This window comes from Apodemus sylvaticus, chromosome 9 (assembly GCF_947179515.1).
Source record: "Apodemus sylvaticus chromosome 9, mApoSyl1.1, whole genome shotgun sequence".
In the NCBI taxonomy this organism is placed as follows: domain Eukaryota; kingdom Metazoa; phylum Chordata; class Mammalia; order Rodentia; family Muridae; genus Apodemus; species Apodemus sylvaticus.
This window is the reverse complement of record NC_067480.1, coordinates 114,551,161-114,565,398: the sequence shown is the minus strand read 5'-3', so window position 1 is coordinate 114,565,398 and position 14,238 is coordinate 114,551,161.

The window sequence follows — 14,238 nt, the reverse complement described above, 5'->3', positions numbered from 1 at the left end:
AACACAAAATGAGTTGGTAACAGAACCAGGACCATTTTCTAGGCTTGGGTCTACCATATTGCTTTGACAGCAGAGTTTAAAGCAGTGGCCATATATTGAAAACTCATGGTATACCAGAGTTTCTCCTACTGACCTGACAAAACCAAATATTAAACTTTCAAGAAACTTCCCAGGCAAATTGTATTTAAACTGAGAACTTAAAATAGGTAAGATTGGAAGTCATCAACAGTTGGACAGATTCTAGCTCTTTGCATATAGCCCCATGAGCCAGACAATGAACTTTTCCAAGCACAAGCCCTGGTAGACACTCTGACTCGTGGCTAACTCCAGCACTGGGCATTCTATATACGGTGCATAGAAAAAACAGTGTTTCCATGCCCTGCTTTCCAGAGATTGCAAAGCCAAGCCATATCCTAAGAGTTAAGGAAGAAAGCAAATATGTCCATTGGCTAAGATCACTCACTCTATAAGGCATAGTGACAAGTTACATAAAGATGGAATTGGTCAAAAATCCAGCAACTAGAATTCTTACCTTAATCATTATAAATAGACATTTATTGCATTCAGTGTTTACCTGCTGTATGCCAGATACTGTGAAAAGGATCAAAATTCCCCTACATACATTCCATTTTTCTTTTCATAAGCCTTATTATAAAAATGTAAATAAATAAAAACACTACATACCAGACCCAAAGCCTATGTAAGGTAATGAACTTATGTTCTGTTAGAACTGCAACTCAAAGTAGAATCTAGGATTTTTCATATTAAATTTTACTCTTTAAGTATTGAATATATTTTATGTATTCATCTAATAAAAAAAGCCCAAACTCTATGACAACATTTCAATCAGAAAAAACTACTCTGTTCCCTTAACTCATCAATGACCTGAAATCAATGACCACATCATTCCCTTGTGCTTAGCTTTTCTTCATGTTACAGGGTATCCACAAGTACATTTGTCAGCATCTACACATACGTTAGTGACTTGATTCTGCATGAGAGAAAAGATGTGATTCATTTGTTTTTGAGGTCATGTGACCTTGCTTAATAATGTAGATTCTAAGTCCTATATATATTCTAATTTCTCTATTATATATATGTATATAATCTATATCAGTGTGTGTGTGTGTGTGTGTGTGTGTGTGTGTGTGTATTAGAGTAGATTAGTATCCATCCACTTGACCTGAGCGAGCAGGAACAGGGGTCCTTAATGACAAGGTGTTGAGTGAAAGACCAGGGATAAGAAATAAAGAAGATGAGAACAACGATGACAAAGGCTATAGTTAGGACCAGGAGCTCTTCTATAACCCTATGATGCAGTCCAAGCAAGTTTACTAAGAAGTACAGTATTTGAGATACTATTTGTAGCCAAAGTCTGATCATGTTGACAGAGAGAACAAGAGATATCTCATATGTATGTGTGTGTGTGTGTGTGTGTGTGTATGTGTATGATTCCCATTTGTATCAAATATATTTCATTTTGTTTTTCATAAGCCCCATGAGGTAGGTACTAATGAGGTAGGTACTAAAATCAATGTGTCTCCCTTATCAATGAGGAAACTAGCAGGATGAAATCACTTGGCCAAATCTTGTTGAGGTGAAAATTTAAGACTGAGTGGGTCTACTTTCAAAGCATGTACTCACCTCAACTGGCTGTGTTGTTTCATTTTTACCATTTCCTTGAAATTTGTTAAATACTAACTTGATTCCTAAAGAAGTAAAAGTATTTGTCAATTGTTTTTCAATCTGAACACCACTTAACATGAATCTCTTTAGGGCTTGGGGAAATTATTTCCCAGAAGAGTTTAAACCAAAAGAAATCTGGGAATACACCATTTTTAAAATTTCAATGTTCTACCAAGTTTATCATTTTTGTAGTCAGCTTATCATTTTATGTACAATAATTACATATTGTACAACTAACATGTACATTTTCGTGCTTTTAGAATTTGTTTTAATTTATTATGATATTTCTATGGAATATTATGTAGCTGTTAAAAAGAAAGAGAAAAATGTCTATAAACATAGTGCCAACGCTCTGCTGTATTTAATTTGCGAAATTATTTTGAGGTAGAAAAAAATTGGGCCACAAATACAAATACTGATACTTAAAATTTTCTGTAAACAAGTTTTTGAGTTATCCTACATGATCTTTTTAAAATCATCTCCAAACAAATTTCTTGGATCTCCAAGAAAGTTATCCTACATGATCTTTTTAAAATCATCTCCAAGCAAATTTCTTGGATCTCCAAGAAAATCACAAAAGGTGCAGAAAATCCTCACTGTCTGTGGCATTACTGTCTAAAGTATAAAATAAAAAGAGAGTACAAAGGAGAGAAGAGCCCAATACTGTGGCCTGGACACACAGATGACCAAACAGAGTTACAGGGTTTATAGGTCCAAATAAGTTAAGCAACTTCGTTTCTTCTCTGGAGGAGGCTGGAAACAGTGCCCATGTCTTCAGAGTTATTCCATTTTAAACAAAGTCCCCTCACTTTCTGACTTCCGGGTTAGTCAGGCAGGCATGTACAAACCCTAAGTGGAAAGAGAAGGTGTAAATACTTGCTCTCTTAAAGTCCCCAAATCAGTGCAAGTTTTGCTAGCTGCAGTATGAATGCAGCAGAAATAATTTGGTCCTGAGAGGACTTGTGACAGCACTCTAAACAGGAAGGCATCATGAGGAAGTACACAGGAGCACTGCACCTTGGACAGACAGATGCAATGAATTAATAAGAGGTGAGATTATATAGGTCAACTGCACAGGCCTTGAGACTGGAGAACCATGCTCTTCAACCAGTCAATGCAAACTTTGTGGTTTTCTAGGAACAATGGGCAGTGAATATAAGAAGAGAGAGAGAGAGAGATCGAAACAGTAAGTATTCGGTTGGCAGGGGTTGGGGTGAGGGTTGTATGTCCACATTCCCACAGAATACAAGGTACAAGAACAAAAGAGCTTGCTGTTTTTCTGTATGCTACAAGTATATAAACACTTGGAAATACAGTATATTTAAACAGAAAAGGGAAAGCCCATGACATGGTAGCACCTGAGGCCCCTCCACCTGCAATTAGATGAAATAAATTAGCAATTTACAAGTACTTCCATTTTAAAAAGATCATGTAGGATAACTCAAAAACTTGTTTACAGAAAATTTTAAGTATCAGTATTTGTATTTGTGGTCCAAATTTTTCTACCTCAAAATAATTTCGCAAATTAAATATAGCAGAGCGTTGGCACTATGTTTATAGACATTTTCTACCTTATAATCCCAACTGGAAGCTCACCCCAAAACAACAGCACCTATGGCTTTGCTATAAACTACAGAGACACTACGCCCAGTGTTTACATCTCTATAGGGGATCACCTGTCCATGCTCTTTAGGAAGGAGCCTCTTTCCAGAACTCACAGTAAACTACTAAACCAGGAGGCCAGTGTATATGCTCTCTCGCACAAGCACTTAAATCTTTGTGATTTTCCACACTCAAGAGCCTTCCTCTCAGGCCCCAAACTCAGTGTGTGTGAATCAGACCTTTGTAACTGTTCTCATATAACTGTTCCCTGCCCATTTCAGAGTTTTGTTAACAAACAATTAAACCTCCTACTCATCGGGGCTTAAAAGCAAATTCAAGTGTTTAACTTCTATAGTCTTACCACATTTGGCAAACTGCCCAGTATTCAAAGGTATTTAAGAAATTTGGATGAAGGAATGAACACTAGATGAGGAGAGGGGCTAAGCCCAGGGTGTGCTTCTCCAGGCTGCTCCCTCAACAGCACTGGAAGCCTTTGCTGACTGAGCACTTTGCCTTGTTTTCTTTGTTCCCTCAGCTCCTCAGCCTGTCAGAGCATTCATCATTAGCCAGTAAAGACTCACTTGTAAGATGAGGCGTCTTCATTACTGAATTTTGTCGTTTCTTTTAAAGTTTCTAGTTAGAATCATATTTTAAAGGTTTTCAGATCAAAACAAAAGGAAAATAAAATAAAGAACTGACAAAGTCCAAGCTAAGGCCAGATTCATGAAGACATGCTTCTAAATGTCCTTTCCTAAATATTTAACCAACTGTAGGTAAACTGCCTAGGGTACCATGAACACTTGATGCTGGCTGAGACAATGTAAAAGAAAGTCCTCCATCTTCCTCCATGATCTCTTCAACATGACATTCTAAATGCTTTTAAGGAAAGCAAGTGCTACCTCTAAGAAACCACAAATTAAAACCTTCAAGAAGAGCCTCTCTTCTGGCTGGGGATATATCTCAGGAGAAAGTGCTTGCTCAGAATACATACATACAAACATACATACATACATACATACATACCCTCTCTATATGCCCAAAGAAGTGCAGTCTCTGTTCCCTCTCATAACACTTCTTTATCCCTTATACTATGGATTCATCAATTACTCTTAGTCACAACTCATAAAAAGATGTAAATGTTTTTCTGGTATATAAGCTCCTTCATGGTATATTTTCCTAAGCAAATTGTTTTGTACATATTTTCAATTATTATTAAAAATGTTTGCCAGTGTGGGTGGATATGGATTGTACCTCGAACATGCATGATCAGCCCTCTACCACTAAGCTGTCTAACATTATTCTCCTTTTAATATGACAGTGTAAAGATTCTACTTAACATACAGAATTCCCATCTGAAGGCAAAAATCAACTGCCATGCAATGTTTTTAAGAACACTTTTAAAAATTATGCCTTAAAAAAGAAATGAATATGACAAGGACATATGCTCCACTATGTTCATAGCAGTCTTATTTATTATAGCCAGAAGCTGGAAAGAACCCAGATGTCCTTCAACAGGAGAATGGATACAGAAAATGTGGTATATTTACACAATGGAATACTACTCAGCTATTAAAAACAATGACTTCTTGAAATTCTTAGGCAAATGGATGAAACTAGAAAATATCATCTTGAGTGAGGTAACCCAATCACAAAAGAACACACATGGTATGTACTCACTGATATGTGGATATTAACCCAAAAGCTTGGAACACCCAGGAAACAATTCACAGACCACATGAAGCTCAAGAAGAAGGAAGACCAAAGTGTGGGTTCTTTGATCCTTTTTAGAAGGGGGAACAAAATACTCAGAAAATACTGAGAAAAGGTATGGAGCAAAGACTGAAGGAAAGGTCATCCAGAAACTGCCCCACCTGGGGATTCATCCCATATACAGTCACTATTGTGGATGCCAAGAAGTATATGCTGACAGGAGCCTGATATAGTTTTCTCCTGAGAGGCTCTGTCAGAGCCTGAGAAATAGAGGCGGATGCTTGCAGGCAACCATTGGACTGAGCACGGGGTCCCCAATGGAGGAGCTAGAGAAAGGACTGAAGCAGTTGAAGAGGTTTGCAACTCCATAGAAAGAACAACAATATCAACCAACCAGAGCTCCCAGGGTCTAAACCACCAACCAAGGAGTACACATGGAGGGACCCAAGGCTCCAGTCACATATGTAGCAGAGGATGGCCTTTGTGAGGCATCAATGGAAGAAGAGGCCTTGGTTCTATGAAGGCTCGATGCCCAGTGTAGGGGAATTTGAGGGCAGGGAGGCAGAAGTGTGTGTGTGTGTGTGTGTGTGTGTGTGGCATACACTCAAACAATCAGGAGCGGGTGAGATTTTCTGGATTTTCTAGCTGGGGGGAGGGAATTGGGAAGATTGAAATGTAAATAAATAAAATATCCAATAAAAATTATATGAAAACAAACAAACAAAAAAAGAAACGAATTTAGAAGTCATTGTTCCCCTGCTACCTGTAGTCCAAATGAAGCTGTGTGACAAAGGGTTACCTACAGGTGGGAAGCTGTTTGGGATGCCTTTGTTTCTTTCTTGAATTCATTCTGATTTACTAGTGCCCAGCATGATAAAGAAATATACACCAGTAGAAAAAATGTTGAGTCTGGAATACTTTTAATGTTTTCACTTCCCTCTTGAACCAAAACCTCCATCTTTAAGTATAATTAATTGGTGACTGAAACTTTAAGGAACATTAAGAGAGTCATTACCATATCAAAACATTTGAACAATGCCATCAGTGTGTTTTCGGGCCAGCCAATTAATCAAAAGAGGTTTCGTGAGGTTGTACATAAAACTTAGTGTTTTAATCTTAGAACTAAAATTCTCATGCACTCTTGGAAATCAAGTATTTAGATTGTATTTAGATTCTGATTCTGTGCTGACAACAACAAAAGACATGGTGTTAAGTAAACACAGCCTTAAAAAGAAAAAAAAAATAAAACACAACTTGGCGTTTGTATATAACAAAGTAACAGAAAAAGTGTGAGTTGCCCAATGAACCAAAACACAATGCAGCCTTCATGGCTACAGCCAGTGAGCTCTGAGCAAAGGAAGGTGATTCCACAACCTCCTAAATATGCTCTCAGTTAGATCCTGGATGAGCACTTTAGTAGTGATTAAAACTTATGATACTGCAGAGAGCCTTATGTCAAGATGTTTCCACGTTCCTTAATGTCGTGTGAACATCCCAGGTCAAATACAACATGACACTAATAGTCTGAAAATAAAGAGGATAAACCAGAAACTATTTTAACAGACTTAACAGGGTCCTCTTTGCAGTGGTTGTGGGAGAGACATGGCAGAGGCTGAACATTAACAACGGTTGTTAAGTTACCACTTCAAAAAGATTTTAAAGTATATTTTTTTAAATCCTGAAATGCATGTCCTGGTAAATTTCTATATAAATTTGATTTACAAATTCTACCGAAAGAGTGACACAGATGGCAGAATAAATAACTACAATAAATCATTATTAAATAACTGTAAATCTTTGTAATGACATAATGCCTAACATAAAAAAAAAAAAAGTATGCAGCAATGAACCTTCAGTAGAAGAAAAGTACTCTTCACACAGGAAAGCAAATTACAAAACTTACCATGCCCATATCACAATATGATTCAATGACTAAACAGGGAAATACAATTCACATAAATTGTACTGAAGCCTACAGCAGAGCTGAGCTTACTATCCTATCAAAACAGTGTATGGCAAGGGGTAACACGCTCCGACGGCTCCCACTGACGATCACACGCACAGCAGCTAAGTCTTACAGGTACAGCTGCATCCAATATTTTGTTAGACAATAAAAACATATTCCAGGTATCAATCAACAAGCGCTGTTTGTCCTTTCTCCCGAAGTTTCATAAATATTCTGTAGCAATAATTTATCAGCCTGCCACACTCTCTTCCCTCCATATGCAACTCCAATCTACTTCAAAATAAACTTTTTCAAAAGACGTAGAGTTACATTCTTTTTGATGCAGAGCAGATGGGTAGCTACAGTAGTAACACATTACTTTAGATACCGCTTCAGGTAAATCACTCCAAACATCTCTGCATTATTGAGCTCTCTGAAGCTTTTCTTTGTCAATGTTCAGAGGCTTGGTACCCTGTGGCAACCAACAGGGTTCATGGCTCTAGCCAGCAAGATGAACTCCAGCAGATGACAGGCCTCAGAGTTCCTGCTCTCAACCTATGATTGCGGTCTCTGCCTCTCAGGAAGGGTAAATTATTAACCAACACTTTCATGGGAGAACTGTCTAAGACAAACCCATTATAACTGTGAGCCCACCAAATATCTCACACCATCAGTTGGTAAAGTCTCTGTCCAGGTCACCATTGCTTTCTCTTGATTGTATTTATACTTCAGTTCCCCAACACTAGTCTTCATAAAATGGAAAGGGATTCCTGAAGGCTACCTCTTCCTACTTTTCTATTTGTCAGACCCGGTCAGCAAAAGCATTTCTTCATAGGAAGCCAACCCCCTGCTTCTTTGAATCCTTTTAGATTTACCAGAACAGGAGGCTGATTTAAGCAGGTGGCTCCAGGACAAAAGATACACAAACTGATCTATGTAATACAGTAGATGGCAGACAGTCCTAATTTTAAACTAGATCAAAAACATTTTGCAAATGAGAATTTTTCCCACCTATATGTCCTTTTTCAATTTGTTGCAGCAACTAAGATAGTCATGAAGTGAGTCTACTCTAGACACACACCTGGAGCTCCAACTCGGTATTTCTTCCCAATAAGACACTTCCCTCTTCACCGTCACTTCCAAGCCACACAAAACCATTCTCTGTGCATCCCCCACTCTCCTGGGAGAGAAAAGCATCTGTGCTATGGTTTCAAATCCAACACATTCCAGATCAAATAAATACGCCAGTAAACGGATACCTAACTGTGTCGGGGGGATAAACATCTACAAGTTATGTGTGGAAACAAATGAAAATATTTCCAAATAAGCAAAAGTTCAAAGGAGGGCAGCAAGACAGAAGGAACGAGAGGATTCCAGGTCTCAAGGGAGGCGCAGGAGCAGGAGAACAGTCAGCACACCCAAGAGACTCAGAGAAGGTACAACTCTGTGAGTAGCATAGGCCAAGGGGAGGAACCCCTAAGCACACACACTACTGCGGAAGGCACAGATCTGGATTACAAGTGTTGGCAACCTAAATGTTCTACCACAGTGTTCAGGAAAAGCACTAAAAGATAAAAATAATAGCCACTGCTAGGACTATGCCTCCTGGATCAACCACTTAAGAATGATTTACTTGTGTTAAATCTATGATTACACAGCAGAAGAAATGACCCCCTTTCTCCTCTCACTTTCTGTGTCCCTACATACCAGCCTATCCAGCTACCAACATCCAGTTGAGGGCCACAAAGCCCTATCATCAGGCTACATAGGAATGGCCCCCAAAGACTCTGTGTTTAAATGATTGGGCCATAGGGAGTTATTGGCACTATTATGGAGCGTGGCTTTGTTCAGAGTAGGTGTGGCCTTGTTGAAGGAAGTGTGCTACTGAGTAGTAGGCTTTGAGGTCTCCTGTGCTCTAGCTATGTCGGGCATGACACACAGTCTCCTGCTGCCTGCCTTGGGATCAAAATGTAGACCTCTCAGCTCCTTCTCCAGCACCATTCCTGCCTGGCCTGCAATCTGCTGTGTTAGCCACCATGACCATAATGGACTAAACCTCTGAAACTGTAAGCCAGCCTCAATTAAATATTTTCTGTTAGAAAAGTTGTCATGGCATCTCTTCATAGCATTAAAACCCTAATGAGACAATCGATTTCTACACAACAGATGAATTTTCTAGTGTAAATCCATCTCCAAGGCTCTGTGCAACAGCAACTTCAAACCTGACTTCTCAACTCTGCCCACCTTAGCTAGTGATGTCATCCACCACTCTGAACTCGGAAATGACTTTTTCCTTTTATACACACCACTCTCTCCTTCCTCAATTTTGTAAAACAAGTGTTTCCTTGGAGACATAGTGTATCTGAGTCTTTTCTCTAACTTTTGGAACAGAGGTAAATCTCTCTAAGGATTGAACCCAGTCTCTAGATTTACAGTATAATGATAACACCAGTATAGAGATGGTAAGATTTGTTACTTAGCAAATCAACTCAACATATGTATAAATGATTGTCTTGGATCCAAATATCTTCATGGAGATTTAAGAGAGACTATCCCAAAGGGGAAACTATCAATTTTAATTTTATTATTTTCACCTACTTTTCCCTAACTTTTCAGTGGTTTTGAGCTACCTTACAAGTGCATACCTTTCAATACCTACTCAGTAATGTGTGTCCTTTCTTGATGAGAATGTGTTTGTTGTTTTTGTAGCTGGCAGAATGATTGCATTTCCCAGAAGCCTTGTTGTTCTTCTAATACTTTTCTTATGCAATCAATCTCTAGAGCCTTCCAGTATCTCTACCTTCACTTACTCTCTAGACCACTAGCTACATCCCAACAAGCATGCACTTTCACAGTTAAAATAACCCCCTGCCTCAGCTTTGTGGATTTGCATTTTCTCCTTTTGAACTGATTTTTGAATTAAAGCTGAGTCTCCCAAGTCCTCTAAAAGGAACATGATTTTCAACCTCTGCCAACCTTCCCAGTTTTGATCACCTGACTCCTCTCCCAGTGACCAGTGTTTCTACCAGTCATCTCACATAGATCTCATAGACTATCTATGAAGGTGTTCTGAATTCATTCCATTCGAGTACCAAAATGAGCTGTTATCAGTCTCAATGTAAGCAAGTCTTATAAATTATCACCTATTTAGTGTTATACCAAAATAGCTTATATCTTTATAATATTTAAATTTTGATATTTGATAAATATTTAACAAATTAAAAACACAGTTAAACCCTGTCCTCTTTCTTGTTCTTTTCCTAGGTTCTTTGTTGTATTTGTCACTAAATACAACAGTGGTAAAGCTCTTTGGACCTATATCCCCAGTATTAGCGGAAAGAGACTAAATAAATACTTCTGAGTTTATCCTTCAATAGCTGGGCAGAACAGGGACAGAAACTGCTTAAAGCTCATTTTATCTTTATGTACTTACCTATTAGATATTTATTCTAATCTTAGATCTCCTGCCGTAGTAGAGTATCTTGAATCCTGTCATTTTGCAGGCTTCCTGAATTAGGTTTGATTACTAAACAGGAAGCCATTTTCATAAAGATTCCAATGCCTTACCACCCCTGCTTTCTGAAGAGCACTATGTGAAAACAGATAAACTCAGGCCCTGCAGTTTGAGTCCAGTAAGTCCTTATACAATTTCTTGATAATTGTTGAGCATGACATAATTAGAAATGCCCTCATGTGTCAAAAGGGTGGAGATGGTGCTTCTGTATGACAAAACCAGTTATGTTTGGGTATGTCTTCAAACTCATTTGTCAAAACTACATTCGTGGACAATATCAATGCAACTGTCAATGAAATCCTGCTCTTCTTAGCAATCATCACATGTTGGTTATATATTTGACACCATGACACTATTAAAATGATTTTTTCTTTGTCTTGATACTAGGGATAAACATGGACCTCAAATATGCTAGGCAAGTACGTTATCACTGAGATACATCCCTGGCCCAGCAACCTCTGATTAAAAGATAAAACCTATCTATGAAGATGTTCTTAATTCATTCAGTTCATTGGAGTACCAAAATGGGCTGTTACCAGTCCTCATGTAAGGAAGTCTTATAAATTACCACACATTTTTTTACTATAACAAATAGCTTTTATTCCTTTATCGTATTTAAACTTAATAAATATTTAACAAATTTAAAACACAGTAAGGTACATACATGGTCACCATAACAAGTTAACAAAATTCCAATGTCTTTAAACAAAAGAAACTTACATTCTGTTGGGCAGGTCTCACTGAGCCAATCTCAAAGTGTAGCATCTTCAAGAGGTGCTAATAGACAATCTGCTTCCCAGTCCTTTCCAGGTTCAATAGGCTGTCTGGATTACTTGGCTTGTGCCCCCTTGTTCTATCTTCACAGGCAGGATGCTATATCTGACCATTCTTCCTTCCAGTATTATAGCTTTCTCCCTCACCATAGCTAGAAAAACTTCATAACTCTTAACTACCCATGCAATTAAATTAGGTCTACATAGATTACCCCGGAGTACCTTATCTCATAGTCCTTAACCTTAATCATATCTCTAACATCCCTAAGGTTAAGATTTGCAGGCTCTTTTATTGTCAATATATGTGGTGTGCATGTCTATATGAAAGTGTTCGTGTGTGTCTGTTGGTATGAAAGGTTGATGTTGGATGCTTGGTCACCTATTTCTGCAGGGTCTCTCAACTGAACCCAGAGCTCACTGGTTCACTTAGTCTAGATTATGAGCTTATCCTAGGCATCACTTGTCTCTGCTTCCCAAGCACCGAAATGACATGTGGACTGTTATCAAGTAGTCCTGACATTTATCTAGGTACAGGGGATCTACACTCATGACCTCATGCTTGAATACCAAGTACTTTTACTGCACACAGCAGCATGTGCTGGGTGCAATTTGCAGGTTCTTAATATTTGCACACAATGAGGGGCTATTGTGCTGTTGACCAAACAATCTACGTAAAATTTTCAAGTCAACATCCTCACAGTGAGAATTTACAGTATTCCTAACTATTATGGTGTGGTGTATCCACCTTGTCACAACAATTAAAAGCTTCAAATAACCAATTAATTTTATTTATAGTCACACATATATACACTTAAAAAATACCTAAAAATATATTTATCTTTCACTTGGATGGGTAAAATATTCTGTGATCAGTTTGTTTGTGTTCCACACAGTGATTCCTGAGCAGATTTGTTTTCATTTTAAAGTCATAAATTCTAGGAAACTAATTCATCTAAACTTTGTTATCATACCGAACTGCATAGTAACAATTTTCAGATTACACCAGAAAGCAGCATAGAGAAACAGTGTGCCAATTACACATTACTACTCCAACAATAGGCTATAGCTTCACACTTCAACATTATGAAGTATGATTTCAGCACTGGAACGTTAGACGTTACACAAATTGTACTTAATATTTTTGCTTTGTTATAAAAAGTTGTTTTTTTTTTTTTTAACCACAAAGAAGGCTTTACCTAAAGCCTGTTTAATCAGGGACACAAACTTACTAAGTCAATGGCATCTGAAAGGACTTTAATAGAAAGGTATTTTATTAAGGCTCATAGGACAAAAACCAATCAACCAATGAACCAACCAACCAAACAAGCCCTACAAAGTTGATTTTCTTTAATTTGTTTTTACCAAGACATTTTACCCTCCTCCAGTTGGAATGTAAGTTTCCTCACTAGCATCAGTGTGAATGAATGTTAATATTACCCACACAACACAGTGTCAACATGCATCCTCAAGGTGCGTTTTCTACCAGGCCATTTATTTACAATCCAGTCTTATTGTTTGCATATTTTAAATCTGTGTAGGCATGCCACTGTAACACTGAAGGCTACAAGTAACATAAATTTAAAATACTTCAATTTTTAGAATCAGAAACTCATGAGTTAGGTATATTAAATTTAATTTGTAATATGAGTGTATTATTTTTTATTCGATATGTTTTTTAATTTACATTTCAAATGATTTTCCCTTTTCTGGCCCCCCATTCCCTGAAAGTCCCATAAGCCCTTTTCCCTCCCCCTATTCTTCCATCCACCCCTTCCCACTTCCCTGTTCTGGTTTTGCCCTATACTGCTACACTGAGTCTTTCCAGAACCAGGCCACTCCTCCATTCTTCTTGTACATCACTTGATGTGTGGATAATGTTTTGGGTATTCCAATTTTCTAGGCTAATATCCACTTATTAGTGAGTGCATACTATGATTAATCTTTTGAGACTGGGTTACCTCACTTAGTATGATGTTCTCCAGCTCCATCCATTTGTCTAAGAATTTCATGAAGGACTCCATTGTATATATATACCACATTTTTTGCATCCATTCTTCCATTGAGGGATACCTGGGTTCTTTCCAGGTTCTGGATATTATAAATAGGTCTGCTATGAACATAGTGGACCACGTATCCTTATTACCTGCTGGGGAATCCTCTGGGTATATGCCCAGGAGTGGTATAGCAGGATCTTCTGGAAGTGACCTGCCCAGTTTTCTGAGGAACTGCCAGACTGACTTCCAGAGTGGTTGTACCAATTTGCAACCCCACCAGCAGTGAAAGAGTGTTCCTCTTTCTCTACATCCTTGCCAACACCTGCTGTCTCCTGAATTTTTAATCTTAGCCATTCTGACTGGTGTAAGGTGAAATCTCGGGTTGTTTTGATTTGCATTTCCCTAATGACTAATGAAGTTGAGCATTTTTTAAGATGCTTCTCAGCCATCTGAAGTTCTTAGGGTGAAAATTCTTTGTTTAGCTCTGTACCTCATTTTTAATAGGGTTATTTGGCTTTCTGTGGTCTAACTTCTTGAGTTCTTTGTATATATTGGATATTTGCCCTCTATCTGATGTAGAGTTAGTGAAGATCTTTTCCCAATTTGTTGGTGGCCTATTTGTCCTTTTGATGGTGTCCTTTGCCTTACAGAAACTTTGTGATTATATGAGGTTCCGTTTGTCAATTCTTGATCTTAGAGCATACACTATTGGTGTTCTGTTCAGGAACTTTCCCCCTGTACCAATGTCCTCAAGGGTCTTCCCCAGTTTCTTTTCTATTAGCTTCAGTGTCTGGCTTTATGTGGAGGTCCTTGATCCATTTGGAGTTGAGCTTAGTACAAGGAGATAAGGATGGATCAATTCGCATTCTTCTGCATGCTGACCTCCAGTTGAACCAGCACCATTTGTTGAAAAGGCTATCTTTTTTCCATTGGATGTTTCCAGCTCCTTTGTCGAGGATCAAATGGCCATAGGTGTGTGGGTTCATTTCTGGATCTTCAATCCTATTCCACTGA